We start from the raw sequence: 25179 nt of genomic DNA, 5'->3' as shown, positions 1-25179 counted from the left end.
CGAGCGTAAAATGTCTAGATTCTCAGTATTGTTTAGGAAGGTTAGGCTATCGGTAGGCAGAACTTCTAGCAGCTCCTCAGGCCAGTACAACACTTTAGTGTGGTTGCACTAGTGATCGTAGCAGGTAGACGAAATGTCGCTTCTGATAAGTCGTAAGTCGCACCGTTTATTATTATTCCGCTATCCTGTAGTTCTACTCTGTTCATGCCTTTTGGTTTCCCGTGTTCATAACAGTTTACTTTGACTACTTCTGGTGAGAAAACTTAGTAGATCCAATGGATGCCTACACTCTATTTGGATACGTGATTAACACTTCCCTTCGGCATTCACTTGCTTCTACTTTGCCTAGAACTAAAGAAATGTAATAGGCAAACAACAATTTGAAATCTTATCTATCGACGTGGCCTAAGGGCGTAAGGCATATTAGACGTACTGTGGTCACAAGTCGTCTGTTTCTTCTTTGTTCCACGAGGCTTTGCATTCTATACTGCAGATGTAGCTGATATCTATGGCAATAAATTGCAGGTCCCTTAAAAGGCTAAATACGTCGCACGTGAATAATCGAAGTTATCGTTTGCATTTGTATTTTAACATTGACAGGTGGCATCATTTCCTCTGTTTGGTATCGTCTACAGCATCGGATCAGAAAAGAATAAATTCTTCTACGAAACTGGCGAATATCAAAACTGGATCAAATGTCACTGCTCGCTTTAAAGTATCGATCCTCGTCTGAATTCAGTAGACCCTTCAAACTTTGCTTCTTTTCCTAACAGATGGTGTCAAGGTCCAGCAATTTCAGCAACGGTCTTTGCGAATCAACGATGATAATTACAGGGACCAATGAAACTTTGGCACTGTTTAACTTCTTTGGTTGCGAAAAATTCTGAACCACTTGGACTAGGCTTGGATCTGTTCTCACACCTCTCGTGCTAATTGTATCCCCAAAATAATTTACTCCCGTTGCTGCAAGATGCTTGGCGTTAGTCGCGCTCTTCAAGGTCTTGCTTTTGAAAACCTTCTACAACTGTTGCAGATGCTCTTTCATATTCTTTGAAAACAGTACGCTCTCGTCAAGGTAAATCATACATTGTTTTGGTTTCAATAACCTAAGTACATCTCCCAACAATCTGTGAAAGGTGGGTGGGTGCATTCGACAATATTGGAAATGACCCACCGGATCAGGAAAAGGTTTCTTTGATCGATCCTCTGGTGCTATTTCCAGTTGAAGATATCTCCTCTTTAAATCCTTCATTGAGAAATGATTACATTGACCCACGTTGTAAAGAGTCTCCGTTACTTGGTGATTGTTGATGCATTGAGGTATCGGAAGCCACAAAAAAAAAATTTGTATTGTAAGTGCCATCTGAGGACTTCTTAGAGAGCAAAAATACGGGTACTTCTAAGGGACTATCACTATAGTCCATAATACTGTCAGCTTGTTGCTAGTCGATAAATTCTTCCAGTTTTGGTGTTACACTCTTCAGAACTCGACATGGGTTATTGTACAATGGGGCATTATTTCCTATTGGCATTCTGTGTCGTATGGGTGGCACTGATGGCAATGGACCGCTCGGATTAAACAAATGCACGAACTGCAGTAACAAAACTTCCATTGCTCCCCTATCACTTCCCTGTTAAAGTTTCACTTTCCCACGTAATGCAGATGCATTGATGGTTTGCTTGCAGCAGAGGTACTCACTTAATCTCTCCGTGTCATCTTACTCTAAAACACGCACATTAACTATTAACAAACTCTTTGGAAGACTCACTTCTTCCCAGACAAAATTATCCAGACTGCCTGGAACCATAAAATCTCCATTCACGTCATTGTTGCGTACTATATTTCTGCATCTCCATTTCCATTTAACGACTGGTTATTAGTACGTTGCTTGTCCTGTGTTTTCTTCCAACAATCACCTGCTTCGTTACGCACCTACCACATTCATAACATTCAGGGTGACGATTTTCTTTCCTGATGTGACCCATATGCCGACATCTAAAACGTTTCATTTCAGAAAAAAAACACGCGGTCACTCTGTTTTCATGTAGTAATGTCGATCTTCTCCAATTCCATAGCAATCCTAATGGCAGCAGATAAGTCACTTGAGTTCTCCAGTCTGAGCCTCCTAGATATGTTAGAAGAAATGTCTCTTACAAACACATTCAGAGCCTTATTATCTAATTCACGCACGATCACTCTATTGGCCTCCACACTCTGTGTTAGGTGATCTGTTTCTTGAACCTGATAGAAAAGCGTGCCACTGATTCGCCGTGCTTTTGCGATAGTCCATTGAGTTTCTTTCTGAAGAACCTGACACTGTTCTGCTTCTGATAGCGCTGTATTAGACCGTTAGCCAGCTTATCAAATGTTTGGGCCTTACTGATACTGTCGTGATACATAACATATGTTTTCACGAGCCCCAATCACCATAACCTACCCATATCCAAAGATGTTTCCTCGGATCATTTTCCCAAATTAGTGTCAGCTTTTACATCACTAATAAGAATAGTCACATCTTCGGTTGTTACCCCCAAAAATGACGCTATGAGGTTAGCTGCTGCGATGTCGATGGAATGGGTGGGTGCACCGCCCAACGACATTCTGTGCACTGGTTTCCCTGTGAGCAAATCTTCTACACGTACTGCGTATAGCTGACGCTGCTTGAACACATGGCAAGTTATGTCCCTATAAACTACCATACAGACACCTCGCTCGCTCCAATTATATTCTCTAGTGTTAACACTGACCTAACACAAAGCTGCAGGTTCCTGTTGTTTAACATACTGTGAAGGTCCTTACGGCTTAAAAAAATGAAATGATCATGTAGCATTATAGCCGAGACGCCCCATCTGGGGAAGTTCGGCCGCTGGGTTGCAAGTCTTATTTCAGGTTATGCCACAATGGGCTACTTGCATATCGTGGATGATGAAAGGATGATGAGGACAACACAACACCGAGTCCACGAGCGGGAAAAATCTCCAACCTGCCCGGGAATCTGACCCATACTCCCTGCGTGGTAGCCAAGCACGTTACCACTCAGCTAAGCAGGCGGATCCGACAGTTCAACATGGCTACAACAAAATACGCAAAAAGAAAGCAAACAAATATCACTCTCAAACCACGCCATATCATTACAAACTGCAATTCATAGCTGTTGATCTCACGTTGGATTTGCGTAGATTCTTGGTTGCTGTTTTCCTAGACATGTGGGGACATGTGGCATATACATCTCAACCACTGGCAACCACTTACTGACACCTGATACAGGGCTCCAGTCGCAGACTCCTGTTGTGGTCAGGAGAGAGTCAGGCGGAAAGCTGTGGTGAGGACGTAGCTACGCTTGAGAGCGCCAAGAAAACATTATTGACAATAACACGTTTATTAAGCAGAGATACAGGATTGTCTCCCAAGGCACCTTGCACAGTCAAGTGGGGAGAGCGGCAGTCTCGTCAGTAGGGAAGGTCGGCGTGTGCCCCACTCGCAGTTACACCAGTGCAGTGAGGTGTCAGGTGACGACCGTTAAGTCAGTGGGTGGCTGTCGACCTGTGGCCGCCAGCTCTATGTCTCGATCTCCAAAGTGCTCTCGTTGACAGTGAAGTTTTGCACTCAGGAGGCACCAGCCCAGGTCCGCCAGGAGAACTAGCTGTCACGCCGGAGTGAGCACTCAGCTCCCATTTAGGAGACAAGAGCTGGCAGCATCGATGTGTGCCACAGGAATGGGATGAGAAGCAGCAGTGGTCCTCTAGCAGGCCTTCAGGGTGATGGCAGTCTCTGTTTCCCGTCAGCGTTGCCTCAGAAGTTGACTTTGCCGCTGGCAGTGGCAGAGTCCTTCCAACAGGACTTGTGGCTCCATAGACGATCGAAGACAACTAGGTGTCCTGAGAGTAGACTCCCATAGCTTTCTTTCTCACTGAATAATTGTAACCGAGGCAAGCGCTGAGGCTATGGATTGGGCGGTCAGCAATCAGCAATCTAGCTTTTGTTAAGAAGGGTGGAGTATTTACATGTGCTCTGCCATTGTGGGGATGGCGAGCATGTGTCCTGGTCTTCGCTCGTTGTCAGCTGTACTAATGGCTTCAAACTTTCGCAGCTTCACTTTCAGAGGCTCTTTCCTGTTGGGTCAGCATTGGTATACTTATTGTTGCTTTGTGCGTAGACCTTTCTTGAGACAGTCTTCTTTTCCTCTAGTATAGCGGTGTCTCTTGGCTACTGCAATGACATTACGGTTCGCTTGTAGAATTTGGTGCTCAGTCGTTGCCTTGTGCTGCAACAGGTTCCCTAGCTGCAGTCTGCTGATCATTCATACAAGTGGCTCGGCTTCTGGGAGTTGCCGTAGGTAGAATTTGGACGAACTTTAAGTGTCCGCCGGGGATATTACCCTGGGGCATAACAATATCGAACCTACGGTAAATTTCCAAATCTACAACTCCCCTGGATTTTCATCTTGGGGATTAAGAAGTTGCTTTGTCTGTGTCGAATCTTTTCATCATCAACTCACAACCAGTCACGTGGCACCGAAATCCACATTCTGCATAACAATGACTCATTAAAGTTCAACAGACCCTAAAAATTTTAAGAACTTTTGAAAAAATGTGACATAAGAAAATTGTACTCAAGTAACCAACTCATTAGAGCTAAGAAGTCTGGAGTCCAATTTTCTCTACTTTTTCACATTAGTTGTACTTTAGGGTCTGTTACTCTTTTTTAATTCATTGCTACGTAGATTTCACCTAAACATGTGGTTCTCAGTGCCACAATACCGGTTGCGATATGTTAATAAAACATGAGTATTCAATGAACTGTGGATAAAGCCCGACCAACAGGCATTACATGCATTGATCAAAAATGATAGTGCATTGAGAATGGCTAGTTTCTATATGAAATCTAGATCTGCCAATAAAATTTAAAAAGAACGACTGATAGCTGAAATCTGTTATTTACATGTTAATAAAACGTTTAATACGGCTGATACGGGTTTTTAATCCCCAAGATGGTTAGCCACTGCTGTGGTTGCTTTTGTGCAAGGTTATCCCCTCGATCTATTTATACTTATCTTACGATTGTTGGATTGATATGATTGCAAGTCCAAGTCTCACATATTTGAGATAATTCGAAATGACTGAAAAACAAACAAAGACTTTTTATAATGTTTGTGTATTGTGACCGAGCACAAAAAAGGCATATTACTCCACTTTGACGTTATAGTGTTTCTACTATACTATTTAACTGAATCGAATCATCAGTGTTTGGTTCGATTTCTTGGACAGTGAGATAATAATACAGTTAATTAACACACTTTGAATAAGCAATACTTTATTAATTGCAAGAAAGCTTATCTTTGTTCGCCAGGCTCGGCTGTATCTATGGAACTGAATATATAAACTTGCGGTTCGGAACACACTAAATGAACCAAGATTACTGAGTGGCGAACTGATACAAGTTAAGAATGGCAGTAGTGTGGCTTCACTACAGTCACTAGCAAACACAAGTCCGTAGACACTTCGTTGTCATTGCTCTGATAGCGTTGGTGCGCAGGCACTGTTCAAAGGAGACAGAAGTCTCTTCACTTTCTGACCGTTGACATTGGTTGTGTAACGGCGGATAGGTAGCATAGTGACGTTACTCCGACAGGAACTTCCTGGAAATCTGAACTATCTGACCTCGAAAAGAACTGCAGTCCTTGCCTCTGTTGGTGCTATTTCATGGCGGAGGCGTTGCAGTGGTGCTTCGGAACTACAGATGCCTCGGCTTCTTCCTAGCACCTCATTGGCGCCTCTTGATACTATTTTGCTGGGCAGAATCTCTGCATTGGTCGATATTTCTCCAGCAGGGGGAAGGAGGGAGCACCGACGTAATTTTGCAAATGGGTACCGAAACTTCAGCCAGCACAGAGCACTCACCTGCAACCCATTATCCACTCTGTGCGTCGCTGGAAACAGCGACCGGGAAATCTACCATACGGTGCACCTCTGCGGCCGTAGTCGCAGAGGCAAATGATGCAACAGGTGGGCCGCTGGAGACGACGTATAGGTCCTCTGGCGCGTCTGGGTGGGCGACGGGGTGCGAACCTGTTGTTGTCTGCCTCACGGACTGCCGCCACAACTGCGAGGCTGGCAGCGACGTCAGGTCGGTGTCCATGAACGTCTCCCGCACGGAGACGACCATGCTGCCTGAGGCGATGTCTGCAATTGCGACCTTGGCTGGTGCATGCCCTAGATGTGTGCTGGATTGTGAACAAAACGGGGGCCGCAGAGACTCCCGGGTGGATTGGCCGGAGGTAGTTCTGATGCTGTCTGTGCAACCCCATCTCACCGTTGATGATACAGGTGACATGAGACAACACCTGAGACACCACGCCCCACTCTTATCTGCGACTCCTGCCAAACACACGAAATAACAGTAGTTGCTTAGGCTAAAAGTGTCGCTTGGAAGGAGAGACATAAGATCCCTGTCGCAGATGGAGCAAAGTCCTATGGCGTCGACCATGCAAGAGCTCCGCTTGTGACTTTGCATCTTTGGGCAGGGAGCGATACGACGACAGAAAACGTTAAAATTCTGATTCCAAGTAGAGTGTTTCGCAAATTGTCCATGTGCGATTTGAAGTTCCTTGTGAAACGTTCGGCTTCACCAGTCAGCTGCAGATCGAAGGGTACTGTAAGGACATGCTGAGTACCATTGTCTGCACAAACTATTCAACCTCCCGAGATGTAATCTGCGGCCCTCTATCCGACACTATGAGCTCAGGTAAGCCTTCAATACAGAAGAGCGACGTAAGAGCTGATACTGCTGACTGATGGGGTAGACTTCATTGAAACGACGAAAGGAAACTTGTTGTATGCATCGACAACCGCTAGCCAGGGTATGTCCAAGTATAGCTCAGCAAAATGTATGTGCAGGCAGTGCCAGGCTCCGCCAAGACGTGGCCACTCAAAGTACCACTGTGGGTGAGTAGATTGGTGCTCTGCACAGATTGCACTCTATGAAGTCATGGTCACTATTTGTGCATCCATTCCTCGCCATGTACAATGGCGCGTTTTCAATAACTCGAAATCCTTAGCGCAACAACCAAAAAACTTCGCTCTGGAGATACTGAGGACAATGACTCTTGCGTCTTTTGGTGTGCATCAGGAGGACGCACATCTGCACAAAGATGGCAGGCCGATGAGCAAAGTAGCGACGAACCAAAGGGTGGTGGATCTCCTTCAAACACCGCGGCTTCCCCTGATGAACAAACTCGAGCACCATCTGCAACGCAGGGTCTGATGCCGCCTCCTGCGACTCATGGCACAAGGTGACCAGAAAAACTTTCAAAAGCCGGATTTCTTCTGCATAAATGTGATAACAGGTGTCCTCGGGGGTCAAACGTTGTATCAGAGCCAATAGGGAGCCTCAAAACGAGCTCAGCGTTGGAGTGTTTGGTAGTGGGCCAGTATGACAACTCATACTGCGAACTGGGCAAGAGAAGGGCACACCATTGTAGTTTCTGGTCTGTGCCTGCTGGTACAGGCTGGGAGGACCTGAACAGAGCTGTCAGTGCCATACATATATTGATGGAAGTGGTTGACCCTATAAATGCTAGCCAGGCTGTAGGTGTGTTGTGCCTTGGTCAATACCTTTGGTGCAAATGCAATTTGCCCGTCATTGGGGAGCACTCTGTATGACAACACCGTACCAATGCCATAAGATGAGGCTTCTACTGCAAAAATGACAGGTTCGTAATGGTTAAAATTGACTAAACACTGATTACTTAGTGGTTCATCTTGCAACCATTGGAATCTGGTTTAACATTCGGCTGACTACAAGAACGTAACGTTCTTGTGGCGTAACAGATATAAAGGCACTGCGATTTGAACGGCATTCAGGATAAAAGAGATGTCATAAGTTAGCTTCCCCACTACAGCTTGCAATTCTGATACGTTGGTTGACGCAACCAAGTCGTGAATGGCTGTTGTGCGACTGTGAAGGATGGATGCCGTGTGCATTTATCATGTGGTCAAGATACTCAATTTCAGTGAGAAAGAAGAAACACTTAGAATGTCTTCATGTCAGTCCTGCTTTGGACAACACTTGAAACGATGTCTCTAAATTTTATAAGTGTTCTGCTGTCGTACGACTAGAGACAATTATATCATCTAAATAGTTAGAATAAGAAAGTACTTGCAACGTCAACTGCTCAAGGTACCTTTGGAAATGCCTGGGGTGAACCGCTGAAACTGGAATAATCGCTTCAGTGTGTTGATCACAAAACTGGCCTTTGATTCTTCATCTAAATGGACTTGCAGGCAGGCTCTTGGAAATCAGTTTTTGAAAAGAAATGACCCTGACCAAATTTGTCCACTAAATCCTCAGGGCGGGGCAATGGATAAGAATCAACAATCGATTGTGCGTTGATAGTCGCCAGACAGTTTAGTAAAGACCATCAGGCTTGATGCCTATTGGCTAGCCGACACTGGTTTGATTATGTCACTGTCCTACAACTCGGCGACAACCAGGTCCCGTAATGCATAAGGGACAGGATGAGTACGAAAAAGGTTGGGCTGTGCATTATCTTTCAGTGTCATGTGGGCCTCAAACCCTTGGGCCTTACCTAAACTACCAAAGAACAGAGAACTGTGCTTGTATTGGCCAGAAACCAAGATGAATTAATTTGTAACACGTTCCCATGAACTGAAAATCTCAAAGGGTCAAAGCTATCCATGCCAAAAATGTTTGTAGACAAATATATTATACTAGAACTGACATGTGATTACATTTTCACGCAGTTTGGGTGCATAGTTCCTGAGAAATCAGTACCCAGAACAATCACCTCTGGCTGTAGTAATGGCCTTGATACGCCTGGGCATTGAGTCAAACAGAGCTTGGATGGCGTGCACAGGTACAGCTGCCCATGTAGCTTCAACACGATACCATAGTTCATCAAGAGGACTGACTGGCGTATTGTGACGAGCCAGTTGCTTTGCCACCAGTGACCAGATATTTCAATTCGTGAGAGATCTGGAGAATGTGCTGGCCAGGGCAGCAGTCGAACATTTTCTGTATACAGAAAGGTCCGTACAGGACCTGCAACATGGAATCGTGCATTATCCTGCTGAAATGTAGGGTTTCGCAGGGATCGAATGAAGGACAGAGCCACGGTTTGTAACACATCTGAAATGTAACGCTCACTGTTCAAAGTGCCGTTAATACGAACAAGAGGTGACCGAGGCGTATAACCAATGGCACCCCATACCATCACGTCGAGTGATACGCCAGTATGGCCATGACGAATACACGTTTCTAATGTGCGATCACCACGATGTCCCCAAACACGGATGCGACCATCAAACAGAACCTGGATTCATCCGAAAAAATGACGTTTTGCCTTTCGTGCACCCAGGTTCGTCGTTGAGTACAACATCGCAGGCGCTCCTCTCTCTGATGCAGCGTCAAGCTTAACCGCAGCCATGGTTTCCGAGCTCATAGTCCATGCTGCTGCAAACGTCGTCGAACTGTTAGTGTAGATGGTTGTTGTCTTGGAAACGTCCCCATCTGTTGACTCATGGATCGAGACGTGGCTGCACGATCCGTTACAGCCATGCGGATAAGATGCCTGTCATCTCGACTGCTAGTGATAAGAGGCCGTTGGGATCCAGCACGGCGTTCCGTATTACCCTCCTGAACCCACCGATTCCATATTGTGCTAACAGTCATGGGATCTCGACCAACGCGAGCAGCAATGTCGCGATACTATAAACCGCAATCGCGATTGGCTACAATCCGACCTTTATCAAAGTCGGAAACGTGATGGTACGCATTTCTCCTCCTTACACGAGGCATCACAACAACGTTTCATCACGCAACGCCGGTCGGATGCTGTCTCTGTATGAGAAATGGGTTGGAAACTTTCCTCATGTCAGCACGTTGTAGGTGTCGCCACCGGCGCCAACCTTGTGTGAATGCTCTGGAAAGCTAATCATTTGCATATCACAGCATCTTCTTCCTGTCGGTTAAATTTCGCGTCTGTAGCACGTCATCTTCGTGGTGTAGCAATTTTAAAGGCCAGTAGTGTATATTAGAGAACTGACCGACATCGCCGGCTTCCGAAGACAATTCATGACGTAACTACTAAAACAACAATAAGGATTACCATTGGGCCTGTATGCACTTGTTGCCTTTGTACAACCTTCTTCCCAATCAGATCACCGGCTGGTGTGGCCGAGCGGTTCTAGGCGCTACAGTCAGACACTCATATCATTTTAATACACTTTGCCATATTAAAATTGTTATTAGAAAGAAACTATATGTGTGAAACTCTGATCCCATGTAAGAGGCTGCCTGATGTCCCTAATGAGATCAGGTTAAATAAATAAATATTTTATCGTCTTATGAGTTACCGCACCAATGGTTCACGAATGCTAGGGCCACCACTAATGAATAAATTAAATTTGTTATCAGTTAGGCAACATCCGTCATTAAATTCACTCTATTGGAAGCGAGCTGATCGTCGGTACGGTCACCCAGAACAGCTCTTTCTGACATCCACAGGGGTATGTTGATAGCTCAGCAGTAACTCACACTAGGATCGGAGCCTGAGTGTGCCTTCCCAGAATTCATTCCCGCAACGCCGGATGCAGAGCTTGTATTGCAAGTGAAAGTATCTGTCAGTCGTATTTCTTGATCCCGTAGCGAATGGGCTTTCGTTTCAGATTTTAATTCAAGGAATGTTCATGTGGGGACACGGAGATACACCACTTGCCTATTGGCATACTTTCTTTTCTTTGAGGACTGAGGAGGTATTTCAGAAGCCTTGTGAAGGGTGCTTTCTTAGTCGGCGTACGATCGGGGAAGCAATATGTAGTTTGACATTTGGGAAAAGTTTCCGAGTTCGCAGAATATCCTCGCGAGAATTCCTCCGTTGGCCTAAATGTAAGACGTTTTCCCTTAACGCCATTAGAAGTTTGACTAAATTTCGCAGTTTGAATAAATACTAATCAGTTGTTCTGCCAGGAGATGGTACCAAGCAGAGGAATTCAGTTAACAGAAAAGAGGGGATATGTCAGGAAACGGTAATGTATTGATACTTGTGATCTCTGGATTGTTACGGTTGGATATTTGTGTTAGAACATTACAGGCATGTAACTGAAGACTCACGTTACGCAATTCCAGGTAAATCAAAATGAGTTACAGGCACCAGCAGCCGAGATCGATGTGTAGATGTTGAGAGAAGATTCATACGCCAAATCCTCAAGATCGAGACATATAACAACCTGAGATAGCAACAATACATTGGCAAGTTAAGCAAACTGAGATAGCACCAGCACATTGGTAAGTTAACCATAAAGCTCAGTTGTGCTTGCTTCACGCTTAGATATCTCTCACTGTCTTAACCCGCTGACAGGATGCTAGCACACTTTGTGCGCAATCACTCAGTACTGTCCTACGGGACATCTGCCTAAAGCAACAAAATTAAAAATAGTAATTATTCCGCACAGGTGTGTCGAGAGTGTATTGTATGAAATTGGTAACAAACGTCTTGCAGGGATTTCTTCAATGACATAGGGTTTCTCAGTTGCGTGCCAACACGTTTTTTAAATATTTTTTTTTTTATTTTTTTATTTTATTTTTTTTTTTTTACTAGCATCAGTCTTCTGACTGATATGCTGTGGATCGCCACGAATTCCTCTCTTGTGCCAGCCTCTTCATATCAGAGTAGCGCTTACAATCTACGTCCTTAATTATTTGCTGAATGCATTCCAATCTCTGTCTTCCTCCACAGCTTTTGCCCTCTACAGCTCCATCTAGTACCATAAAAGTCATTTCCTGCTGTCATAACAGATGTCCTATCATCCTGTCTTTTCTCCTTGTCTGCGTTTTACATATATTCCTTTCCTCTACGATTGTGTGCAGAGCCTCCTCATTCCTTACCTTATCAGTCCACCTAAGTTTCAACATTCTTCTATAACGCCACATCTCAAATGCTTCGATTCTCTTCTTTTCCGGTTTTCCCGCAGTCCATGTTTCACTACCGTACACTACTGTGCTCCAAATGTACATTCTCAGAAATTCCATCTTCAATTAAGGGCTATGTTTGATACTATTAAGTTTCTCTTGGCCATGAATGCCCTTCTTGCCAGTGCTAGTCTGCTTTTAATTTCCTCCTTGATAAGTCCACATCTGGTCATTTTGGTGCCTAGGTAGCAGAATTTCTTAATTTCATCTCCGCCAATCCTGATGTTAAGTTTCTCGCTGTTCTCATTTCTGCTGCTTCTCATTACTTCCGTCTTTCTTCGATTTATTTTCAATCCATGTTCCACATTCATTAGTCTGTTCATTCCATTCAGCACATCCTGTAATTCTTCTTTATTTTCACTAAGGACAGCAATGTCATCAGCGAATCGTATCACTGATATCCTTTCGCCTTGAATTTTAATTCCACTCTTGAACTTTTATTTCCGTCATTACTTCTTCGATATACAGACTGAACATAGGGATGAAAAACTGCATCCTGTCTTACAGTTTTTTAATTCGAGCAGTTCGTTCTTGCTTGTCCATTCTTATTATTCAGTTTTGGCTCTTCTACATATTTTTTACCATTCGTGTCTCCCTATAACTTACCCCTGTCCTTCTCATAATTTCGAACATCTTACACCATCTTACACTGTAGGTCGCTTTTTCCAGGTTGACAAATCCTATGAACTTGTCTTGGTTTTTCTTTAGTCTTGCTTCCATTATCAACCGCAATTTCATAATTGCCTCTCAGGTGCCTTTACTTATCCTAAAGCAAAACAGATCGTCATCTAACACATCCTTAATATTTTCCATTCTTCTTTTTATTACCCTTGTCAGGAACTTGGATGAATGAGCTGTTAAGCTGATTGTGTGATAATTCTCGCACTTGCCAGCTCTTGCAATCTTCCGAATTGTGTGGATGATATTTTACTGAAAGTCAGATGGTATGTCCTCAGACTCATACAATCCAAGTATTGAAATTATATTGTTCGTGTCGCTGGTGGAGGACACGTTGAACAACTGTAATCTAAATTTGAGCGATTATTAAATATTTGTCTTAAGTTACGTACTTATATGTCTTACAGTGTAACAAACTTATGCGTTTAAATACGTATATTCTATTTGAAGCATCCTGTAAGTTACAAACGTAAGAACATTTGTTGTCATTTGTGACTGTCATTCGAATACAGCTGTCCAAGTGTTCATCAGTCAACCGGTTTCTGATCTTGTTTTTAAAAGTTGCACAATATTTTCAGAGCTTGAAGAAAGTATTTCAAAGACAAATCATTTTTAACAGTCACCTCCAACTCCACCTTAGCACTATCTTCTTGACATAAGGAAAGAACTCTTCAGCGTCAATCTCTATAAAAGGCGAATGGAGCAACTGTGTAACAATCTTGTGGCTATCTTATATTACACTAGAGGTATGAATTAAATAACTCATTAAGTCACAACGTTACGTGTTTTATTGAGTACACGATGCATTTCGGACCCTGTGGCTCCAACATCAGGTGTAATTTGTCTTAATACATGCTTTATTTTCTCTTTAAATGAGGTGAAATGCATATTCCTGTAACGAAAAGGTTTGACGTTAGGTTACGAATTTTGTAAGTCCAAAGCGGAAATTATGTGCGAAATAGTGGAAAAGATGAACAGTGTGAATTTACCAAATAATAATCCAAGAAATGCGTTTTTAACGTTTTAGCACCAGCATGCATTCATTCCTCCATCGTTTCCGTACATATCACTTCATTCAAGAGGCACATTCGCATACACATGTTTGTAAACACTTCGCAGATGTTTCTGTATATGGTGTGATCGAAGATGAATTAATTTGTAGTGCTAAAGATATTATTCAACACTTGTCATATGCGGGAAACAATTGATGTGAGCAGGAAAAGACTTTAGAATAGTTCTTTAAAATTACTGAAATAGCTGCAGCTTGCGAAATCCGTTTGTTCATTTAACATAGATTCTGGTTTTTTGGTTTTGTGGAGGTATATCTCCAGTTGTTCTAACAGATTTAGGGTCTTACCGTTGGCTTCATTATGTAGTACTACCAAATTGGTTTCTAGATAGTTGAAGACATATTTCGTTTCCAACATATGTTGTGCAATTACTGATTTTACGAAGTGATTGACCCGGCCGCTGTGTGGGAGCAGTTCTGGGCTCTTCAGTCTGGAACCGAGCGACCGCTGCGGTCGCAGGTTCGAATTCTGCCTCAGGCATGGATGTGTGTGATGTCCTTAGGTTAGTTAGGTTCAAGTACTTCTGAGTTCTAGGGGACTGGAGGCCTCAGATGTTAAGTCCTCAGCACAGCATCCCGCCCTGCTCTGTCTTGACGACTGTAGGAGTCTGGGATCGGACTCCTATAGAACCAATAGAAAATATAAAAAGAAGTGCACCATACAGTCACATTGATGTGACCACTTGTTAAAAGCCTAAACAACGACCGTTTACTGTGCAGTAAGACAGACGATAGGTTCTAGAAGGTACCAACTCCAGTGCCTTGGCTGGTTGCACGAGGTTCCTTGGTTGAGGATCCGTAGTGAAGATAACCCAATCGAGGTGGTTCCACATGTTCCAGGATAACGACAAGTGCCGGCACGAAGATCATGAACGATACCACAGAGAGGGCTGTGAGAAGACGTAAGCCAACAGCATGCTGACTAGGACGTCACCACGACAGGAGTGACATCTACATGAAGAGAATGAAAGCGCCGCTCCTGTCAGCTTCGGCGACAGTAGAAGACTCGCACTAATAGAGACGCACCAGAAACCGGGTACGAGAAGAGGACTAGAAGAGAGGCACCAGAAGAGGCGTGACTTGAGATCCATATGAACTTGCATCGACATTGTATACAGTGAAGGATATTGATTATTTGCATGTCACCATTTGCTTGCGACTCATAGTTAAGTATTGTCAAATCAGTTACTGTAATAAACTCCATTAAAATGACTTGCTTGTGTGTTGTTTAGCTATCTGAGAAAACAGCTTCGTAGAGAAGAGCGGGCAGGATTCCAGTCCACATATTCTCAAATGGGTTTAAATCCGAGGAGTTTAGTAGCCAGGGGAGTATGGCAAACTCATCATGGTGCTCTTTGGAACATGCACGTACACTGCGAGTTGTGTGACACGTTGCGTTGTCCTGCTGGTAGATGTCATCATGCCGAGGAAAACATTGTCCCAAAGGATAGATGCCTACTTGTGTTGATCCATTATGAGTTCCAGATTGATGAGACCACCCAAGGAATGACCTCTGGCGCGGACCCTTCCGTTGACTGTTCCAGGGTGTTAGCTTTCAGGCGTTTTACGCCCTACGCGCCAACAATGGAGCATAAAATGTGATTCATCGGAAGAGGTCACCTGTCACCATTAAGTGGGCGTCCAATAGCGAGCCGGTCTGAGTGGCCGAGCGGTTCTAGGAGCTACAGTCTGGAACCGCGCGACCGCTGCGGTCGCAGGTTTGAATTCTGCCTCGGGCATGGATGTGTGTGATGTCCTTAGGTTAGTTAGGTTTACGTAGTTCTAAGTTCTAGGGGACTGATGACCTCAGAAGTTAAGTCCCATAGTGCTTAGAGCCAACTGAACCATTTTTCCAATAGCGGTATTGGCATCCAAATTTCATCCTTCGTCGCCAATGAACGGCAGTCAGCATGGGTTCGTGAAACAGGCATCTGCTGTCAGTGCCCACACGTACCAACGTTCGCTGAACAGTCGTTGAGGAGCCCCTTGTTTCATCTAGGGTATCAGCAACTCAACAGTTGTATGTCCATTCGCTCGTACACATCTCCAAGGTTGTCATTCCCCGCTGCCATGTATGGCCCATGGAGTATCACAGCTGCCTCGGCGCCAGGTTTGGATAGCGCTATTTTGCTATCCACGGTATGGCTTAAAACAGTTTACAAACTTCGCCATTTCGAAAATGCTTTCACCCTTGTCCAGAAAGTCTTTTGGGCGCCAGATAAATCGCCCTGTTTCCGCATTACAACAACGACTGCACTGTTTTCCGCATCCCACCGACACGCTTTTCACACCCTCCACTGCTGGTGCTGCCATCTGCTGTCTGTAAGTGGTTATCGCACGTTGCTGTCAAACGTAGCTGGTGGTCACATTAATGCGGTTGGACCGTGTATCTTCTATTGGAACTCATGGTAGCATGTGTGTTACAGTGCATAGACGACAGTAGAGAGTGGCAGTACCGAGTTTGAGAATCAGTACGAATTGGTCAGTCGATGCAGTGCCTTTTTGTTTCTTTTAAGATTTTACATTGACTTTGCAAAACAGGTCTACGAACCGAGGCCACTGACACACCAATCTAAAATGCTACATGTACGTCTGCACAACTGCTCTAAAATTCATACTAAATGCAGTGGCGCCACATTTCTGTAGGATATCTTTCGAAGGCGGCTCTTGACTGGTCTAATTTGTTTAAATTCGATTCGCCACCTGCGCCAGTCTAAGTGGGGCGAAGTCATGCTGTGACAGGAGCCAGCCTGCCCGTGTATCAGTTGGGCGCTATAAGCTTGAACGTCGCTCGCGCCGTGCTTGGTATATCCTACACGCTATTACCCAGCATAGTGAACTGGTTATCGGGCCAAGGTGGCAGCATCTTACCGTTTACGCCGGAGAAACGTGCAGGAGAGGCACTAGCAGGCTACACTGTGACGTCCTCCCAGGAAAACTGCCACCTCGATGTCCTGCACTGGACAACAATTAAACACCGACCAGTGCTTTCGTTTAACAATTTCCTCGAACAGTACTACTTTGAAAACATGATTCATTGTGTAGTATTTATGGATCCGAGTTTAGTTTGAAAGAACCACTTCCCACTTTAATTTCAGCACTTCCATTTTTTTCTTTTTATTTGTTGTACGAGGGTTGACTGTAAAGTAATGCCTCCACCTTCGTAACTCTTCAACGGTTGGCAGCATTGGTATGCAGCAGGTACTGGCTTGTTCCGTGGCCTCTTCTCTACAGCTCCTGTTGGCGGGAAGCCTTGGCATTGAACAGTTGTGTTGTTACAGTGTAAAGTATGGAACCCTGCGCAGACGGTCGGTCAATGCGATTTAAGCTACGCACAGTCATTGAATTCTTGACAGGAGTAGGTGTCACCCCAAAGGAGGTTCATCAGAGAATGAAAACAGTTTATGTTAATTGTGTTAATGTGAGTACTGTGCGTCGTTGGGCGAGTAAGTTTAAAGGTGATGTCGCGGGAACATCTGACCTGCGTGGCAAACAAAGAGTTGGACGTAGTATGACAGTAACCACTGAGTTTCACAAGCAAAATGTTCACATATTGATTCAGGACGACCGTCGTATCACTCAGAGAGAAATTGCAAGCAAAATCAATTTCACAAGAAAGTGTGGGTCACTTTATTGCATTGCTTCGCTATCGGAAGATCTGTGCACGTTGGTTACCCTGGATGCTGACTCCTGAAATGAAAGCACACAGACTTGAAATTTTGCCAGGAACTTCTCTCGCTTTACGAGAATGAAGACGCACAGTACTCACATCAACACAATCACCATAAACTACGTCCATTCTCTGATGATATCTTCTTTGGGGGGACACCTTCTTCTGTCAAGAATTCAGTGGCTGCACGTTGCTTAAATCGCATTGACCAACCGTCTGCGCAGTGTTCCATACTTCACACTGTAACAAAACAACCGTTCAATGCTAAGGTTTCCCGTCCACTGGAGCTACATAGAAGAGGCTATGGAACAAGCCAGTACCTGTCGCATACCAATTCTGCCAACTGTTGAAGAGTTAGGGAGGTGGAAGCATTACTTTTCAGTCAACCCTCGTAAAACTGTAATGTATACCTTTCTTTAAACTAAGTCGTCTCGTTCGCACAAGTCTCGTTTGTTCTGACACCTTTTGAAACCGAAATCGCATACATTGAGCATTATATTCTCAGGGTCCCTTTAACCTACAAGTCCACCTTTGTTTTGTACCACGTTGTGTTGTATGAATACACTACCTAGCAAGAGCTGCTGTATAATAACTCATCGTGAGTGGCATATTTATTGTGCACACTTTGATTCCTCCTTTTTTGTGTCAGATTCTTGAAACCCAGTTAATTGAGCACAATGTCCTCCTGCTGCAATCTGCACACTATCGACCTTGCTGTAGAATTTTTCTTGCACTAGTATCGTTTCGCCTCTTAAAGACTGTTGCATTTAGAAAGAGAAGACGTTCCTGGCGAAAAGCATTACTGCGCCGGACGCAGTAAACTTGTAAGTTGTTGTATGTGGATCGTTGCAGGTGGAGGGCTACACTGAATGAAGGAAAAATGTAAATTATAGGAGACTGCACAAGTAATTACAGGTTGTATATAAGCCCCTTCGGTAGCACTTTTTTTTTGTCAATTGACCATGATTTCTATTGCACTAGGGCACTCTTCATCAGAATAAGAAGTTACATGGAATACATACGTTGCAGTATGGCGATAGCGGCTGTGTTTTGCCGCTCTTGGCCCTAAGCGACCTTGCGGCTGTCATTATATTCCATGGAGTATTTTATCTAGTTGGCAATCATACTTTTACATTTTAGTGTCTATTCCTATGACATTTCTGTTCGGTGAGAGCTCTTTTACTCAGACGTTTTCAACTATGGGATGATTACATGTATTCCATGTAACTTTTTATTCTGATAAAGATTGTCGTAGTGCAATCGAAACCATGGTCAATTGACAAAAACAAATTTGTGCAACCGAAGTGGCTTATATACATCCTGTAATTAAATAGCGCACGGTTGCTGGATCACAGTTAATCGAAATGTTTAAAATTTCAAGACTGCACAAGATTATTCTCTAAATGACCAGGTGGAGGCTTGTTTAGCTGTTGAGTGTCAGTGTCTCCTTCTCTATAGGCTGTGGCTTGTAACATGCGATTTGAAACAGTGAACTCTGGAGTGTTTTATTGGAATACAGCTACGATGCTACGATAGTGTCTGAAGACTTGGGATGCCACCTCAATTATTAAGGCAAATCAGAAAGAGGAAAAACATCTTTATCACAATCAACCCTATGTTATAACCAGTTTAAACTCATCAATAACAGGATCATGAGCACCATACTATTCACAAAATAATGCACAGTATCTGTTTCCATGTTTCTTCAGGCGAAATTGCCACTTTATTGCCCAAATTTTAAATCCTTTTCTAAAGTGAAGTGGAACGCTCATGATCGATATGTTTTCACATCATGGTCTAGACTGACGTACTGTTTCCCACCTGCTTCCACTTTCATGATACATTGGTAATGTCGGATACCGTCCGTGAAAGTAATTGTTTTATTATCTTCTGAGGGTCAATTTTTAGCAATTAAAATTGCAATTATAGAGACACCATCGTGAGTAAAGCCTTCAGCATTGTCTGACACGTTTCTTAATCGGGTAAGCATTAACCACTAAACCTGAACGTTATGCATCTTGCCGTCAAATCTAATACGAGACTTGATACGATCTGTAGTCGCTCAAGGGCAAATTAGCCCATATGTATCGCTTGCCCACAGTCCTGGACTATATGACATGACCTTCTGTAACTTGTGGAGTGGGAAACCCACCTTTTTTTTAACGTTTTGCATATTCAGTTCTATACGATTTGATAAATCATAGCCCACAGTGTGTCGTAAACACGGCACTGATTCCATCACCTCCTTCTGGTCCCCGGGGATTGGGTGTTTGTGTTGTTCTCATCATTTCATCATTCGTGAAAGTGGCTAGATTGGATTATGTAAAGATTGGGACTTCGTACGGTGCTGATGACCCCGCAGTTGAGCACCCCACAAACCAAACAACAACATCACCATCATCATCATTATCATTTTTCCGGTCAGCACTGTCACACTCCTCTTCTTCTCATCGTTAAGTCTTAGCATAGAGACAGGCATCAGCGACGATGACGTGGTCACAGCGACGGTGGTTACAAAAAAAAAAAAAAAAAAATCTGTGAAGAAAGGTCAGGAGTGTGCTTATGCTAGAAAGAATAATGTTGTTACCGGCCACCCGATTCCTCTGCGACAGTTTAGAATCATTCAAGAAAAGTCTACTGTTAGCAGCGTGGAAGTACCGAGCACATGCAGTATTAGTTGGAAGCGACTTTAACCTACCGAGTGTAGACTGGAAAGTCTATGGATTTACGGCACCTGCTACCTACAGTGCCATAAGTACTTCTGAGGACCGTTTCCCGAAAACTATCTTGAACTACTATTTAGACAAACCCGATGCAATGAAAATATCTTAGACCTTGTAGCTACGAATAGAACTGACATTATCAACAGTGTCAGTATAAAGACAGGAATTACTGATCATGATGTCATCGTAGCAACGATGGTTACAGAAGTTAATAAACCCGTCAAGAGGGCCAGGGGAGAGAAGTAGATAAACAGTTGTTAGTAGCCTACTAAGTCAATGAACGGACGTCACTTAGCTCCAGTATGATGGACGTAGAGGGATTATGGGCAGACTTTAAACTGATTAAAAAGAAGCGCAAATGTTGACAGGAATAAGTTTGTAGAAATACTGGCATACGTAACAAGAACAATGCGCGGAGCACGCAACAACTTCCGCCATCATAGTTATGTCTTGTCGAGATCTTGACCAGAACCTGTGAAAATTCTGCCAATACGTCAAATCACTAAGAGTGCCGATGACTTCTGTCCAGTCACTCGTCGGATTAAAGGAAGATATCCAAATGGTTCAGAGGCGTGCTGCTGGATTTGTTATCGGTAGATTCAATCAGGTCGCAGGTATTACGGAGATGCTTCGTGAATTCAAATGGGAATCCCTACAAGGACGTCGACGTTCTTTTCGCAAAGCACTATTAGGAATGTTTAAACAACCGGCATTTGAGGCCTACTGCAGAACGATTCTACTGCCGACAACATATATTTTGAGTAAGGGCCATGAAATAAGATGCGAGAAATTATGGCTCGTATTGAGGTCGACTTCGCGGAATATCAGTTTGGATTCCGTAGAAATGTTGGAACACGTGAGGCAAATACTAATCCTACGACGTATCTTAGAAAATAGGTTAAGAAAGGCTAACCTACAAAAAAAAATGGCTCTGAGCACTATGGGACTTAACATCTGAGGTCATCAGTCCCCTAGAACTTAGAACTACTTAAACCTAACTAACCTAAGGACATCACACACATCCATGCCCGAGGCAGGATTCGAACATGTGGCAGTAGCAGTCGCGCGGTTCCGGACTGAAGTGCCTAGAACCGCTCGGCCACCGCGGCCGGCAGCAAACCTAAATTTCTACCATTTGTAGACATAGAGAAAGCTTTTGACAATGTTGACTGGAATACTCTTTCAAATTTTGAACGTGGCAGGGGTCAAATACAAAGAGCGAAAGGCTGTACAGGAACCAGATGGCAGTTATAAGAGGCGAGGGGCATGAAAGGGAAGCAGTTAAAAGAGTCAGGGGCATGAAAGGGAAGACAGGGTTGTAGCCTATCCCCGGTCTTATTCAACCTGTACACAGAGGAAGCAGTAAAGGAGACAAATGAAAAATTCGGAGTTGGAATTAAAATCCTTGGAAAATAAATTAAAGCTTTGAGGTTTGCCAATGACATTGTAATTCTATTATAGCCAAAGATCTGGAAGAGCAGTTGAACGGAATGGACATTGTCTTCAAAGGAGGATATAAGATGAACATCAACAAAAGCCAAACTAGTATAATGGAATGTAGTCGAATTAAATCAGGTGACTCTGACGGAAATAGATAACGAAATTAAACACTTAAAGTAGTAGATGCGTTTTGCTATTTGGGGAGCAAAATAACTGATGACGGTCTAAGTAGAAAATATATAGAATGTAGACTGGGAATGGCAAGAAAAGCGTTTTTGAAGAAGAGAAATTTGTTGACATCGAGTATAGATTTAAGTGTCAGGTAGTCTTTTCTTAAAGTTTTCTATGGAGTGTAGTCATGTATGGGAGTGAAAAGTTGGGGATAAATAGTTTAAAAAGGTGGTGCTACAGAAGAATGCTGAAGGTTAGATGAGTTGGTAAAGTAACAAATGTAGAGGTACTGAATAGAACTGGGGAGAAGAGAAATTTGTGGCACAACTTGACTAGAAGAAGGGATCGGCTGGTAGGACACGTTCTGAGGCATCAACGGATCGCCAGTTTGGTACAGGAGGGAAGCGTGGAGGGTAAAAATTGTAGAGGGAGACCAAGAGATGAATACACTAAACAGATTCAGAAGGATATAGGTTGCACTAAGTACTGGAAGATGAAGAAGCTTGCACAGGATAGAGTAGCATGGAGAGCTGCATCAGACCTGTCTCTGGACTGAAGACTACAACAACAACAACAACAACAACAATGAGGCCTGTAGACAGTTGTTTTTCCCTCGCACTATTCACGCGAGTGGAGCCGGAAAGGAAATGACTATTGGTAGTACACGGTACTCTCTGCCAATGCACCGTACAGTGGTTTGAGGAGTATGTTTGTAAATGCAGGTGTAGGTAAATTTAATAAAAGTAACAACAACCCGCCGAGACCGTCCTCAAAGGCATATTTTCGCTATGTCTTCCTGTGCTCACACTGTGACATCGCGGAATACACTGAAATGACAAAAAGTGTGGGATAGCGATATGTACGTATACAGATGGCGGTAGGATGGCGTACACAAGGTGGAGCTGTCATTTGTATTCAGGTGATTCTTGTGATAAGGTTTCCGACATGATTATGGCCGCACTACGGGATTTAACAGACTTAGAACGCGGAACTGTGGTTGGAACTAGACGAATGGGACATTCCATTTCGGGTATCGTTAGCAGTGCAATATTCCGAGGTCCACAATGTCAAGAGTGTGCCGAGAATTCCAAATTTCAGGCGCTAGCTCTTACCAAGGGGAGTTTGCGTAGAGTTGTCGGTGCTAGCAGACAAGCAACACGGAGTGAAATAACCTCAAAAATCAATGTACGACGTACGACGAACGTATGCTTCAGAATAGTGCGTCAGAATTCGGCGATAATGGGCTCTGGCAGCAGACGATCGGTGCAAGTGCCTTTGCTAACAGCACGACGTCGCCTGCAGCGCCTCTTCTGGGCTCGTCACCATATCGATTGGATCCTAGACGACGGGAAAACGGAGGTCTGTTCGGATGGGTCACGATGTCTGTTGGTAAGAACTGATGGTAGGGTTCAAGTGTGGCACAGACGCCACGAAGCTTGGACTCGGGCTGTCAATAAGACACTGTGCAAGCTGGTGGTGGCTTCATAGAGGTGCGAGCTGTGTTTACATGGAATGGACTGGGTCCTCTGGTCCAGTTGAACCTAACATTGGCTTGAAATGGTTATGCATGGACTTCCTGTTTCCAAGTAACTATGAAATTTTTATGGATGACAAAGCGCAGTGGTACCGGACTGCAGTTGTTCCCTGTTGGTTTGAAGAACATTCTGAACAACTGGGGGGAATGATGTGGCCACCTAGATCTCCAGACATGAATCCCATCGAACATTTACGGGACGTAATCGAGAGGGCCGGCCAGAGTGGCCTAGCGGTTCTAGGCGCTACAGTCTGTACCGCTACGGTCGCAGGTTCGAATCCTGCCTCGGGCATGGATGTGTGTGATGTCCTTAGGTTTGTTATGTTTAAGTAGTTCTAAGTTCTAGTGGACTTATGACTTCAGAAGTTAAGTCCGATAGTGCTCTGAGCCATTTGAACCGTAGTCGAGAGGTTAGTTCGTGCACAAACACTTGCGCAATTAAGGACGGCTATAAAGGGAGCATGGCTCAGTACTTCTGCAGGGGACTTCGAACGACTTGTTCAGTCCATGCCACGTCGAGATGCTGCACTGCACCGGGCAAAAGGATTTCCAACAAGATATCAGGAATTATCCCATGACTTTTGTCATCTGAGCGTAAATGAAATTAATAAAACCAATCTCGATCTCTTTCCATGTTCACACTGCAGCAACGTGGATTATTTAGAATGGTTCAAATGGCTCTGAGCACTATGGGACTTAACATCTGTGGTCATCAGTCCCCTAGAACTTAGAACTACTTGAACCTAACTAACCTAAGGACATCACACACATCCATGCCCGAGGCAGGATTCGAACCTGCGAGCGTAGCAGTCGCGCGGTTCCGGACTGAGCGCCTGAACCGCTAGAATTGCACTATGGGTGTACCTGGTCCTGAGATCAAGTCACTTTCGAAGTTAGAATTATATTAATACCTTCAGCTGCTAACGGGCTTTGATATATATCAACGGGAACAGGTGAAAATGTGTGACCCGACCGGGACTCGAGCTCGGGATCTCCTGCTTACATGGCAGACGCTCTATCCATCTGAGCCACCGAGGGCACAGAGGATAGCGCGACTGCAGGGACTATCTCAAAAAAATGGCTCTGAGCACTATGGGACTTAACACCTGGCGTCGTCAGTCCCCTAGAACTTAGAACTACTTAAACATAACTAACCTAAGGACATCACACACATCCATGCCCGATGCAGGATTCGTACCTGCGACCGTAGTAGTCACGCGGTTCCGGACTGAAGCGCCTAGAACCGCTCGGCCACCGCAGCCGGCGGACTATCTCGTGTCCGAAAGAACAGACACCATATCCATATAAATATATAGTTCTGGCAACACCGGCCACTACCTTATTCTTGTGTCCAGATGCAAACATATTCCCCAGACTCTTACGGCACTTGGTAAGAATGTCTTCGACTAATAATGAGTGTGTTGGGGTGGAACACTACGAATGTAGTGTGTGGACATACAAGGTGAGAATGTGGGTCTCGCGAGAGGCGTGCGCGAGATAGTTAGTCCCTGCTGCCGCGCTATCCTCTGTGCCCTCGGTGGCTCAGATGGATAGAGCGTCTGCCATGTAAGCAGGAGATCTCGGGTTCGAGTCCCAGCTGGGGCACACATTTTCACCTGCCCTGTTGATATATATCAACGCCCGTTAGCAGCTGAAGGTATTAATATAATTCTAATTTCGTTCTAGACAGATGCAGGTCATCAATGGTAATTATGTATATCCATACAAGTCACTGTCGGTTACGCCCGGCTGTACGGTGCGCTTCACCGATTAAAAATTACAGTACGATCAGTCGGGCCGGTTGCACGTGGACTGTTGAGCCTGCTCGGACAGAGGCTGCGAGCAGACTGTACGGTGGTGGTACTTGCTAGTGGCGGGGCTGGCGCTGTTATCTGGCGGCCATCG

General features: G+C 44.3%; 1 non-coding gene across 1 annotated transcript; it reads left to right on the top strand.

The window, feature by feature from the left end:
- The first annotated feature begins 24804 nt into the window (after positions 1–24804).
- Trnat-ugu (transfer RNA threonine (anticodon UGU)) lies at positions 24805–24879 on the top strand. The gene has a single exon. It is a non-coding gene; the product is annotated as a tRNA-Thr (tRNA).
- Positions 24880–25179: the final 300 nt, after the last annotated feature.

The sequence above is a fragment of the Schistocerca gregaria genome, chromosome 6, assembly GCF_023897955.1.
Source record: "Schistocerca gregaria isolate iqSchGreg1 chromosome 6, iqSchGreg1.2, whole genome shotgun sequence".
Classification (NCBI taxonomy): domain Eukaryota; kingdom Metazoa; phylum Arthropoda; class Insecta; order Orthoptera; family Acrididae; genus Schistocerca; species Schistocerca gregaria.
The sequence above is the reverse complement of the archived record's forward strand: the minus strand, read 5'-3'. Positions and strand labels throughout refer to the sequence as shown.